Source organism: Amblyomma mixtum, chromosome 3 (assembly GCF_055824585.1).
Source record: "Amblyomma mixtum isolate Tamu chromosome 3, ASM5582458v1, whole genome shotgun sequence".
Taxonomy (NCBI): domain Eukaryota; kingdom Metazoa; phylum Arthropoda; class Arachnida; order Ixodida; family Ixodidae; genus Amblyomma; species Amblyomma mixtum.
This window is the reverse complement of record NC_143014.1, coordinates 267,115,421-267,129,268: the sequence shown is the minus strand read 5'-3', so window position 1 is coordinate 267,129,268 and position 13,848 is coordinate 267,115,421. Positions and strand designations below refer to the sequence as shown.

Here is a 13,848-nt window from a genome sequence, read left to right as displayed (position 1 = left end):
AAAGCCTTAAGCGCGGTGTCGCTGCTTTTGTCACTGATGTGTGGTTAAGATGTTAAGCTTCGCCTCTGAGAGTGGAACGCGACAGCGTCTTGCAACGCTGGCAGGGAGTCCACAGAACGCCATCGCGCGTTCGGCTCTACGCCTTGCTCGTCGGTAAACTGTTTTTTGAGGAAAGGATATGTATCTGTCTCGCATATCTCGGTGGACACCTAAACCTCGCCGTAACGGGAAGGGAGGAAGATGGGAGTGAACGAAGAGACAGTATTCACTAGACGCGCCTTTGTTCATTCCACACCTTCGAGCTGGCATGGCGGAGTGGCTAGCATGCCCGTCTCGCACTCCGGAGACCCTGGTTCGATTCCCCAGCTCGACCAATTTCCGACTCTGTTTTCTTTATTTATCTGGTCTGACTAGGAAGGGTAATTAGGCTAACTGGTCAATTAACTAATTAACTAAACTCAGTTCCACTTACTTGGAGCATCACTATACCATCCCTTTAATTGGTTGCATGGTTACTAGCCAAAGTACAATTGGCCTCGTTTGAAATTCGCGCACTGTGACGTCACGACCGTTTCGACCAATTGAAAATCGTGACATTTCTGTCGATAACTCCTGCTTACAACGATGTAAAAGGTCCGTGGCTTAGCTCAGGCAACCCTGTTTATGCAAGCGCAAGTCACGCTTGCATAACTAGCGGGAAATCACGCTGTAGCCTATTGCTGCAGTGCCGCGTGTCTGCCACAACGTTGTCGGTGCTAACGCATGCAGCCAACATCTCTCTCACCACCGCCACGTACCTCAAAGCACGACTGAGGCCTACACTGACCTAGAGAGGCAGTTATGCGCCCTTGCTTTGCTCAAAACCATCGGAGTCTAGAACGTTGTCAATGCCAACGCCAGTGAGCAACGCCGACTGCCTATAGCTGCAGTGCCCCGTTTCTGGCACAACGTTGTCAATGCCAACGCATGCAGCGCACGTCTGTCACTACCACCACGTAGCTTAAAGCGCGACTGAGGTGTGCACTGTCCCAGGGGGGGGGGGGGGGGGGGGGGGGGGCAATTATGCGACTTTCCTTTGCTTTCCAAGCTCCCTCTCCTCATCGGTTTCGGCTGCCCGTTTAGCGCATTTACGCTCCCTATCGATTGCTAAATCCCTCACACGGTTGGCACCGTAGACCGGATTATCAGACTCGGCGCGACGTCTGCAAGTACCCGCTCTCGAGGGCGTCGGCTTAGGCTGACTTGCTTCGTCCATAGCGAGACACTGGGTAGGCAGTGCGCAGCGATCCGCGCACAGGCCGCGGCGACGGCGGAGCGCGCGGCTGCAGCTGCGTCGAGTCACGTGGTGCGTCACGTGGTTACTTAGGGAGCTCCGCTCCTCCTGTTCAAGGTCATTCGTGTAGACACGGCGAAATCGGCGTCGCTAGGCTAGTAAAGCTTTCGCTTTAACAATTAAAGAACATATCAGAAAGTGAGGCTGTGGGCTTTATGCGTACTTTGGGGAGGGGGGAGGGGGGCGGCTTCGTTGCAACGCGCGGAGTCCCACACTGTGCCCGCATTCCTCATCATGACTGATGGATGTCGCGATGACGAGCGGTACGCAAAAGGTAGAGCCAAATCCATATTGATTTGTATTCGTCCCTACCATCACCCATACTAATACAGCGCACTTCAAGGCCTTCATTCAAAAAATCATCGACATGCTGCAACGACCCGCCTCTCATGTAATACCCCAACAGGGGAATTTGAAGTATCGATAAATAAACAAACTAAACAAAAAACGGCTCACATCACTCAAAAAGGCCACACATCGCATTCTTGCGCCAATGGATTATCGAAGTGTGGGAGGCGATCCCGGCCTATGTGGCGCGCAATTAGCGCCAGCTTGGATAGGTCGGAAGATCAGTGATCAGGATAGGTCAACAGATCTTTGACAGTGGCGAAGAAGTCCCCGATGACAGCAGCAACAGCGAGTACTGAATGTGGCGAATTTAGTGCTGCAGCAGTTTTTTACCAGAAAACTTATTTCGAAAAAAAAAGATCACTGTTTGCGCAGTTATATGGAGTGCCTAGACATACAGCCTTTGGTAAAAAAATTAGAGCCCAGGGGGTTTGCTCTTGAGCCGTATAGTGGGGCTCCTGTAGCATTCGTAGAACTTCCTACCCGTTGGGTGGGGCAGGAACAGAGATACTCCTTAGTGTTACCTGCATGAAATATTGTACGCCGAGGATGAATTGCACGGCACGGGGTGTGGCTCAGAAGCAAACTCCCTGGTTCCTAAACTTTTTACAAAGGCTGTACTTCCTTAACTTCGGTAGTTGTGGACGTTGCAGGTTTTTTATTTCTTGCTATAGGGAGGGTGAAAAAGAGGGGCGCGTGTTGTAAGCAGCAGCGGGTTATATTCGAGAAATTAAGGTATTTCCTTATTTTTAGGCTTAGGCAAAGCACGTCATTCGTCCAGCAAAAAACTGCGAGGGAAGAGCTGGACTTCGGTTTATAATAGCAAGCTCACCATGCATTCCTCGAAGTGTCGCTCACTACTTTTTAAGAGATAAATTCAGAACGCGCGGATACGAATGTGACGAATTAGGAATCTGGTATGTCCGTCTCTGAAAACTACAGTTGGTGCGAACTTTCGAAGTGTTCTACACCTAAAGGGCGCTTAGAGACCAAACTAGAGAGGTGCGGGCTTGGTTTAAACCCTTCTTTCTTCAAGCAAGAAGGATGGATTGAACAGACATTACGAGGACTGATGTTGTTGGACGATATAGTGTCAATGGCTGACAACAAGGAAGATCTCCCTGTGTACATCTGCGGTACACAGGGAGATAGAAGAACCGACACTCAAGACTTCTAAACATGAGGGCGGCGAGCATAGGATGCAAGGGGTCACGCTAGAGGTATTGGATAAGTACAAGTATCTTGGAGTGCGCAGTAGTGCTGAGTATCTGACGGAGCATGACAAATATGTATCGACTAAAGGTAGCAGGAATGTAGCTGTTGTGAAAAATAGGGAATTGTGCAATTACAATATGTACGCAGTGGTGAGAGGGATCTGGAAAGGAGTAATGGTTCCTAGTCTGACTTTCGGCGATGTGGTCCTTTGCATGAGACCTGAGGTTCAAGCAAGGTTTGAAATTAAGTAGTGCCGGGTAAGTAGGCTTGCTTTGGGAGCACAAAGCAATACACCAAGTCAGGGGGTGCAAGGTGACATGAGATATGGGCATCATTCGAGAGCAGAGAAGCGAACAGCAAAAAGAATTAGAGCAGTGATTCAGAGAAAGGGGGGGGGGGGAGCAGTGGGCTAGGAAAGTTTTCAGCTATTTTTACATGAGGCATGTCGACAAAAAAAAAAGGAGAAAGCAGTTAACAGAAAGGTCGAAGAAACAAGGAGGGGTCAGTGGAAAACAGGGACGCAGACGCAATTGTGTCTGGGAACATACAGAACGTTAAAAAAGGAAATTGCCAAAGAAAATATCTACGACAATTGTAGGGGAAGCTCTTCGTTTTTAGAGGCCAGGACGGCAACATTGCGGACTGAGACATGGCGAGTCAAGTAGCATTAGATAGAGACGTTATGCGGTGCGTATGGAGAGGAGGAGGAAACGGCTGAACATCTGATATTTGTCGGTAAAGAGCTTCACACTACAGTTCAAAGCGACGCGACTGATTTATTCAAAGCATTTGGGTCTAAGGACAGTGGAGGAAAAATAGATTGTAAACCCGTAGAAATAACCAAGAAAAGATTATCTAATTGGCGGCTAAAATCGAGACAAGACCGAAAATTTACGAGTGGCGGCTAGGTGGCGTGAGCCGCCGCGCGATTCGAAAAGGTTTAAGCCTGATCAAATCATCCATCCATTAATTTTTTTTTTGTTTTAATAAGTGTGTGAACCTGCGTAGTTAACTTCTTCTACTCACTCTCACATGCTATCAGTAATCAAAATGCTTCGTACAACGCATATAGCTCTTATTTGTATTAGAAATATTTTGTTTGTCTGTGTTGTGGTTCCACATTCCAGTAATCCATAACAATAGCATGAGGAAATAAATGAGTAGTAAAACTATAATTAATTAGACTGGTAACAGTTTTCTAAATTTATTTTTTTGCAGAAAGCTAGTTTGGATGACTGCATATGCGACCACAGCCAATATTCCTAAAAAATTGAACCTAGAAATTTTAACAACCTTCCACGACTAAGAAAACGCCTCCCGAAGTGAGGTGCAAAATAGTGCGGTACATCTTTATGTTTAGATCTGAGGAGCCCGTACTTTGTTTTCATACTTCGTTCGTCTTTTGGAATTGCTCTACGAACTTCGCGAAAGCTGAGAGGCCAGAAATTGGCTTGCAGTTAATTATGGCAGTATGTTCGTCTCCTTTGTGAATCATAATTAACACGTGCCATTCTTATGCTGCCGTGAGGTGGACGGGGGGGGGGGACGGGGGGGGGGGGGCTGAGATTTCCGCCGTTAGGGTGCAGTTTTTGTAATGTGCACTAACGGACGAGTAATTGTATCACCAACATTTATGACATTCTAAGTAATACTGACGTGCTTGTGTCAATGAGATAAAAGCACAGGATTTTCTATAAGTTAGGAAAATGGTGCCAGATAATACTTTTGTAACTTTTTCGGAGGCGAGCTGCTGTGAACTCAACAGTACTATTAAGTACGTGAATTTTAGCAGATTAATTTGTCATTATGTCCGCGAAATTTTCGCGCTGCAGTTTTCTGTACATGTAGACGTGAGAGTTAAGCGCATATATTCGTGCAGATTACGGAACTTGGCAATACGGTATTACGTAGTTGTATAGGTGTAAACGGATTTTTTTTTGTTTTTCCCACTAAAATTTTCTGCTCTCAGCCTCCAGAAGCGCCATCAACCACCCAACTCTGCCCTCCAGAAGCGGCACCCAACACCAACGCACCTTCCTGTACCCTAATCAATGCCTCCACCCACTAAAATCCAACGCAGCAGTTGAACGATAAAGCCGTGGAAAAATCGATTTTAAAGCCGCAGTGAGAAAGCCAGCTGTCCTCTAGAAGCCTCACCTTCCAGCCACCTACCCACCGCCACCCCCGACTCACTTACGCCCATCTCCACCCTCCAGAAAAATTCTGTCGCGTATGTGCAGACTCGGTCTAGAGTGAAAGCACAAAGTAGAGTTAAAGCGTCAAAGTAGTCACCGAGGGTAAATCCAACTACTTTTGCCGAACTGTCGCATTAGCTGCCTGATTGTCCCACGAGTTTTTGTTTCTGACTGCGCGAGCGGCAAGGGTTAAACAAACAAGCAAAAAAAATGCAGAGTTGCATGGCTTAAAACTTGTACGAAGGAAGCAATCAACCTCAATCATTCATCAGCAGCACAACCTCTTCGCGCAGTGGCCAAAACTTTCAGTGCAAAAGGGGTCGGCGACTGGACCTGAAAGAAGCTAATAGACCAAGGTAAGCGAATGTAAGCGGGTAGTGTTTGTGCATGCCAAGGCAATGTGGTGCTTTCAACCAAGCCACAGTTAAAGACTTCAGATTGCTGTGAAGTCCAAGCTCTTTCAGATCAGTCCTTCCTTCTGTCGATTACCTATTCCTCACCGTTTAAGACAAAAGAAAACCGCATAACACTTCCGCAATAAAGAAAGTATGTACATACGACATAAGCGTCGTTTTTTTTAAAGCTCTTTTCATAGTATCGCAGCGTTTGCAGTTATTGAAATGGGCGCTTAAGATCAGCGTAACTGCAGCTATGTCTGACTATCTCGAGCGGATTGCTTTTTCACGAAATGAGGCAAACCTGTCATCCCCTTAACCTCTTTTATGTGCTGTTTTTGGTAGTCTTAACATACGCGTTCGCTTCAATTACTCAGCATGAGTAAAATGCGCCTGTAAGTATCCACATAACCATGTTCTTGCTTTCTTTTTTCATACTGGTCATAGCTCCCTGAAATAAAAAAAGAAACAAAACCAGGACAATTTCCACATGCGCTGTCGCTGCTCTGCCTGGATACGGCCGACAGTGTCGAACGAAGAAAATAAGAAAGCTTTCATCATCGGCACCCGCACCACCTTCGTCTTAAGAGAGCAATCCATCATCAGGACGACGCTCTCGCCGCCGCCGTCCGCTTTCCTCGTCAACTTCGCTCGAACGAAACACCGAGTACAAGGTTACAACCACGCCTCGAACAATTCCGAGCAGCACTAGCGAAGCTACTCTCGGCGAAAGCAGCGACGCGCAGTATGAATCGCGCAGTATAGTATAGCGTCATATTCGGCAAAAGACTGACTTGCTTTCCTGTAAGCACTAAGGCCGCTAAATTTTGCAGAGATTTCGCAGTGAAAGAACTTCAGACCGGACGAGCGTTAGTAAACGAGGCAATTGAGATGAAGAGCATTGGGAACAGCGAACCTTATGAAGCTGTCAAACGCGCTCTGCTTCCCCGTTCGAAGCGACTGCACCGAACCACGCTGGCCCATCTGCGCTGCACGCAACTTCCCGGCTGGAGGGGGTGCGCAGGGACGTGCCAGCGCAGCGACCGCGCGCCGGCCCGCGCACTCACAGACGCACGGACGCTTTTAGCGACAGCCTGCAATCTCGGCTCGGTGACGAGAGCTAATGCGACCGTCGTTCCTTATGCGCTGCAGCTGCCATTACGCGAGTCTCAACACTGGGCCGGCGAGAGCGGCTCAAGCTCTGCGGCGAAGAGAAAAACAAAAGGGAAGAGAGCGAGGAAGGGCTGAGACACAAGAGGCGCAGTACTACGTATACACGGGACACGTAGTTGCGCCCGGAATTGGTGGCGTCGACGAGAACAATGAAAGGAAAAGAAAAGCTCTGTGCAATGGCGCCAGAGAGAAGTTGAGGTGAAAGAGCAGCTAGTTTACGCTAATGACCGCGCACATTGCGAGTGCGCGGCCGTCTCCATTGTCATCGGATCCTCCTCTCTTAGGATGCGCCCGCATGGATGCACGCACAGAGACACACACACACACAAACAATGGCAAGGGCGCCTGCACGTTTAGGCGGCCCGACGAAAAGTCCGGGCAGGAACTTTGCGCTCCGACGAATAAGGGACGAGTTGCGCTACCTCAATTATCGCTGCCCGCTTTGATGAAGGGAGAAGCCTGCGCAGTGTGGAGGGAACAGAGAGGAGTGAAGGAAGAAGCAAGCTACGTCGTCAAACCCTCGTTCGCAATAACCTAGTTTCCCGGAGAGCAAATGCTCGGCGCGGCTCGGAGAAAAGACGCACGGCGATGGAGACGCCACGCTGATGCGCGCTGTAGCGTGAGCTGCGCATTGTTCGATGTTCTCGTGGAAGAAGGGCAACAAATAGCTAGACGGGCCTTGCGGTCCTGGAGCGGCACACATGCGTTGAGCGACGCCGCATTAGCAGACTCACCCTGGGCGAGATAGACCCGCGCATAGTGAATTGCAGCGGGCCACGATCTTCGAATGCAATGCGGTTTTCTCAGTTCGCCATCATTTATGCGCGCGACGCCCCCTCGGCTCTGCAAGAAAGTTCGCTAACATCTAGACGGCACGGTTCCTACTCCCGACTGTAAGCATTTCTGTACGCTCCAAAATTCTGAAAAAAAAAGGACGATATCCGTGACTCGCCAATGTTCCCTGATATCACGCCTTCTTTTTGGCTTTGTCATGCGACACAAGGACAGTAACACTTCGGTTCATGCACCAGGTGAAAATGCATTGTGATCCGTGGCTCCGTAAGCAGGAACATGACACTTTAGAGCCTGGCCATGAGTATAGGTCCTGCAACTGATGGCAAAGCGAATGCGCACACGTAGTACAAGCCCACTGACGAGGAGACAGGCAAAGCGCACCCTGATGGGAAAATCTGTATTCTCGCGCGCAAACGAGCGCGCACACATATTAACTGTTAACACGACCATCCCATAGCGGACCGGCACACACCAGCCTACACGCAGCGATCGTCAGCTGCTCTTCCAGTGTAGGAGTGAAGCGCGCCTCTATGAAGGCGCCTAGGTTTGCGAACGCTGCGAATTGCGAATTGGTTGCGAATTGGTTTGCGAATTGGAGTATCGTCCTGTATACGAACTACCGCCTTATGCAGTACGTCAAGCCGGGGAAATGGCAGCCTCGCGAGGGTTAAAGCCGGCTCCACCCCACGCTCGCCGCAACGTGTTGCGAGCGCCACTTGAGACCTTCCTCGGGTGAAAACGACACACGGGGGCGCAACGTACGCGGGATGAAGGTATCTCGGTCGAGGGAAAGGGCGAGGTAAAGCAGCTGAGAGGAAAGAAACCGAGCCAAATCCAGCGTGCTAATGACCGTATACTTCACGAATGCCGCGTGCTCGAGAAGGCCGTGCAAAAAGTTAGCGCTCAGGGCGTGCGAGCCACGAGTCGTACACGGACGGCGGTGCTTTCAGCTCTCCATTATATACTTCTGCATAAGTGATTGGGGACGGGTCCCCTACCGCCCTAAATAAATAAATAAAAAGGAAGGGAAAAGTCAACGCAGAATCGCAGACCTCTAAAAATGGCCGTTCCGAGCCTTCGTTTCACGTGAGTCGATTTATGTGTGCGGTTGAGCGGCGCCGTAAAAGCCGCAGAGAAGGGAAAGAGGAACGGGGGGGGGGGGGGATGTGGAGGGGGGATGGAGGGCAGCCGTAGAAATGCGGCTGAGACGTCGTTAGCCGACGTGGTTGGTGCAGCGTCGCATTTCAAATTCGGAGGCAGCGTTAATGAGGTCTCGCACGACCGGCTACCGTGTCGATTTTTCATTTTTCCCGTATATACTTTTCCATCAGCTCAGTAAACGTCTCCCGGAGCACGTGCACAAAAATAAAAGAAAGATATAATTGAAAGACGACACTTCATTGCAAAAGTTCCCAGGAGCACGGCGTTTCGCCTAACCCTTACGAAAGAGCGTTCAATGGTAACAAAAGTTAATTATAAGTATTGGTTGTCAGAAAAGGCAACTTGAGTCGCGTCAGTGGTAAGAGTTAAATAGAAACAGCGCTCTTCCATTAGCGAAATCCCGCAGCGCGGCGCACTTCTGTCTTTATTCTCTCACGATTTCGTCGACATCCGAGTCCCACGCGCTGTCGACTCCATATTCAAGCTTTACCAACGACCACAAACCTGTATAATATTGGCCATGCGACTGTGTCATTTGCACTCGAATTCAATTAAATCAAAACACTTAAGACTTCATATATTTGATGCTGCTACCGGAACACGTTGTCGTATTTTCGATGTTCATATGGGAGCGCATTCGCGTCGTCGTCCAGCTAGCAGTCAATGCTAAGCAGCGCTTTTCATGCATAGAAGAGCGGCTAGTGTGAAACAAAGAGTGTGCAGTAGACAATTAAGTGAAATTAATATGACTTGTTGCATGTTACATAACATAGTCCCTTCTACTTCAGGATGCAGAATCCGCAGTCGCTGCTTGCTATAGCCTCACAGCACATCGGTCGGTGTACATGCACTGGTCAGCCTGTTCATGTACTATGCACGAACAGAACACACTGCGGATGTGGTTCTGGTAGAGTGTTGGAATTGTATTGGCAACGTCTTATAGACCTTCCTGACTGAATGCCGGGTCTTGCGCAAACTTGTGGGCGGAAGGATAACGTCTAGGCTCCGTGGTAAAAAAAAGAACGTTGCTCATAATGTACTATCGCGATCACAAGTTTATGGGTCGCGAGTGCTTGGATGAAGATTTATTTCAGTGCAGTCACGTAATCCACTAGCCTGAAGTGTGACCACATATGAGGGGGCGTCTATGCTCTATCCGCTGGTAAGAGTACCACGCCACTGGGTGGCGAGGCAGAGCTACTAAACACATTTCTTCCGAGAACACGCGTCCCGTAATATTCTGATCGCGATAGTACGTTTAACCAACCAACTGCTGTAAATAATAGAGAGAGATATATATTTCTGTTCAGATATAAATATTAACCCATTCATTAACTGTCGGCATTTTTATTGGGTCACAGAGTGAAAATGGGCGCGAGAAGAGAATAATTATAAGATACATAACTGTTGAAGTTAATAGCTTACCATTTTATTCTGACATTAACCCTTTGGGTTCTGGCGTCCTCAAATGGGGACAGAAACGGCGTAATTTTTGGAGCCTTATATTCATGAAGGTCCCTGAGATCATACGTGGAAGTGCTGGAAAAATGGCCCTTTATTGATTCGGCACCACTCTTTACACTTTGTTGCTGTTTGTCGTTGATGAAAATGACGGCGAACACTGCGCACTACACAAATCAATGCCACCATGGGATGTGAATGATCGGAGTTTTTTCTTTAATTTCCTAGCTACTTGCTTAAACGAGCTGATAATTTCCCGCTTCTTTAAGCTTTATTGGAGGGAGCAACGCCACTAGAACCTCTGGACTCTGATACTATCACAAAATACAGTGCATCATTTCTTGCGCGTCCTCACTTGAGGACATCGAGGCTTGGTGATTAATATATCATGCAAAAGAAACTAGAAGGAGCTACTTCGTACCAGAGATTTAGCGTTTTTTAAAGCAGGGAAATGGCGCCTGGGATCTTTTTCGGACTATTGAAACATCCTGGCATATATTTCCAGATGGAGTAGTTGCAGAACATAGAGAAGAAGTAGAAGATACGCAGGTCGACAAATAAGAAGCAGATATAAAGACGAACATTCAGAGGCAGGAATACAAGAAGAGAGAAAAGGCAAAAATGGGGCTGTTTTGCATTTACCGAGAGTGTAGTGGACGCAACGGCAACACTGAGCAGTATTTGACAACAGAGAAGTAGCGGAAGGCGATCACGTTTCCAATGCGCCTACTGATCAGGCAAATTTTTTCTGGGCTGTGGTCGATCGAGGATGTTTGCTCCGACCGAATCGGTCAGTGGCTAGCTACATGCGGCCGCAAAGCAGCAGCGGCATAAGTTTGAAGTTTTCACCGGGAAGCTCAGGATCAATTTGGGAGGACCGAAATTCGGATAGATGCTTGAGGAATTAAAAAATTGGCTGAAGGCTTAGCTTGGTTAAGCCTGGCTGATTGCGAAAGCAATAACACCTGGCTGCGCTTGGTTCATCGTTTAAACTTGACTCTGAACTTGTACATGCACCCGCAGCAAGCCGGCGTGCTCGCCATTCTGCAGCATACGCACGTTGCTTCGCCAACCGTTGTTCCCTTTCTTCGTCTGTTTCTTCGGCACGGTGCCGTCGCTTGGCCGCGGCACACCGTTCCAGCCTCGCCTTGTACGCATCCTCCGGCATAGCACAGCATTGCGAGGAGCACAGCCGCAGCCCCGTTTTATCCCAGTCTAGCGAGCGCCCTCACTCGGCAGCTGCGCCGGAGCGAAGGATGAGCCTCCATCGATGAGACGAGTTGGGCCCCCAGCTCTCCTGTTGTCGTGACGTCACACGGTCACGTGGTAGCGCGCCGCAGCTGCGCCGGAGCGAAGTATGAGCATCCATCGATGGCAGAAAAGTGCAAGCAGTACTGCTTTCGCAATAAAAAATTGGCAGTGGTTTAGCTCTGGTTAAACCTGGAAGATTGCGAAAGCAACGAGGAGAAAGAGAGGCTATGGAGAACGCGCGGCAGCGGCGGCGGCCCCGGCACGCTAGCCATACGCTGCTACTGCGCATGCGCAATTGGTGAGCGTGGCGGCGGCACATCTTCACCCGCGCAGCGACGGCGGCGGGGCGCCAGCTGTGCGCCATGCGACGTGACTGCTCTTCGCGCATGCGCAGTATGGCCTTGCCCCAGCTCCGCGAAATAACTCGGCGACTCGCGTAGTGTTGCTTTCGGAACAAAAGGCTCGTTTAGGGTTTTCTTCGGCTTAGTTTATTCTCAGGGTAAACAAGACGCCATTTTTGTCCGATGAAAATATTGTGCGCTGGAGAACATCAGTAAGAGGTCATGGGTGAGCTTATGTCTGTCGCAACCACTATAAGCCCTGGCGTCCTCACATGGGGACACTGTACCGTTGTTCAGTGGCCATTATCATCACCCGTTGTCATCATACTTTTGGCAAGTTTCCTGGCTATAAAGCGACCGCACTGACAAAAGGCCAGGCGATGAATGTTCTTCTGATGTAGCATGACAATGAACTGATCAATGATCAGCATCAACTTTTCCGATAACAGTTCTTGAGTGGCAGAACGGTTCGTCTCAGTTAGGGCGAGGCTACATTTTTGCTCCAATTCAAATAAACGATAAACTCACGAAGGCAATCTCACGCAGCTTAAACTCTTTGAAGTAAACACGAAACCTTGGGAAAAGTAATTAGGATTTTTTTTTGTGCTTTTTCAGCCTTCGAAATGGATGCTGCTTGGGGAGGCATGCCCATCCTTAACCTTCTGTGCACACCTCGCAGTGGGTCCTCCAGGCATCTTCATTCCCTTTTATTTTTCACACGATCCTTTCGGCTTTTTGTGTTTGTGGCTAGGCAGATTTATTCGCTTTGATCTGCGCTTAGCTTACGTTGGTGTGGAAGTCACTCGGAAACAATAACTGGAATATCGTGGCGTTTTATTTGCTCTGTCATTTCATATCGGTAGTGAGTTTCCCGCCCCATGAATGCCCACTTTTTCGCGACAAAAAACGAAAGCAGTGACGGAATATTTGACCTAGTGCACAAGCTTTAAGCCTAAGCCTAAGGAATTCGCTCGCAGAGGAACTAATACGTTGGTAATGAAAATTATTGCTTTCACTAACCATAAAATTTCACCTTTGGTCCAAGTTACTGTTAAAGAATGTTTAGAAAAAAGCGCTATACGTATTAGACACAGGAGAACCTCAGCCGCTGTGTTTGAAAATACATAGGTGCACATCTGTTGGTTTTTGCCGAAATAAAGCACCAGGTGCCACATATCGCTACGAGTGATTGGTTGGTTTGGTTTATGGGGTTTAACGTCCCAAAGCGACTAAGGCTATGAGAGACGCCGTAGTGGAGGGCTCCGGAAATTTCGACCACCTGGGGTTCTTTAACGTGCACTGACATCGCACAGCACACGGGCCTCTAGAATTTCTCCTCCAAAGAAATTCAACCGCCACGGCCGGGATCGAACCCGCGTCTGTCGGGTCAGCAGCCGAGCACCATAACCACTTAGCCACCGCGGCGGCCATATCGCTACGAGTGAATTAGTACATCCAGCTTTCTTGGGTATTCAGGAAACTGCACGGCACAGCTAAGCAGTGAAAACAATCCTAAGGACCGTAAAAAAAATCCAACGCTGTCCTTAACGTTGGGTGGCATATACGTATGTCCCACATGTCTTTTTGAGAGGTATGTGCCGTTAGAAAGGAGCCGAAGATCAAGAATATAACACCTTCAAAGGGAAAAAAAATATTCCTGAAATGTTGCACTTTGTTCTTTCGATCATTCGAAAATAGGGCCCTGCCGCGGTGGCTCAGTGGTTACGGCGCTCGGCTGCTGGCCCGAAAGACGCGGGTTCGATCACGGCCGCGGCGGCTGAATTTCTATGGAGGCGAAATTCTAGAGGCCCGTGTACTGTGCGATGTCAGTGCACGTTAAAAAACCCCAGGTGGTCGAAATTTCCGTAGCCCTTCACTACGGCGTCCCTCATATCCTGAGTCGTTTTGGAACGTTAAACAACCAATCAATTAATCAATCAATCAATCAATCAATCAATCAATCAATCAATCGAAAATAGGAACGTTTATTGTCAGTAATGGTGGAATAACGTTGGCCAGTGTAAGAAGGCTCTGACCTGCTACTCCCGATTAGGGCAGAGGAGAAAGACAATACACAAATGGGGAGAGAGTGAAGACGAGTGGCTGCGATGGTACAATGCAGTGAGCTGTACACGCGACGACAAAGGCCAAACACATACAGCCATAAAAGACGTAGTCCC

General features: G+C 48.7%; 1 protein-coding gene across 2 annotated transcripts in view; it reads right to left on the bottom strand.

The window, feature by feature from the left end:
- The window catches only part of LOC149354669 (mechanosensory protein 2-like), a 381,157-nt gene that overhangs the window by 131,427 nt on the left and 235,882 nt on the right, over positions 1 to 13,848 (bottom strand). The gene's annotated exons all lie outside the window — the stretch shown is intronic.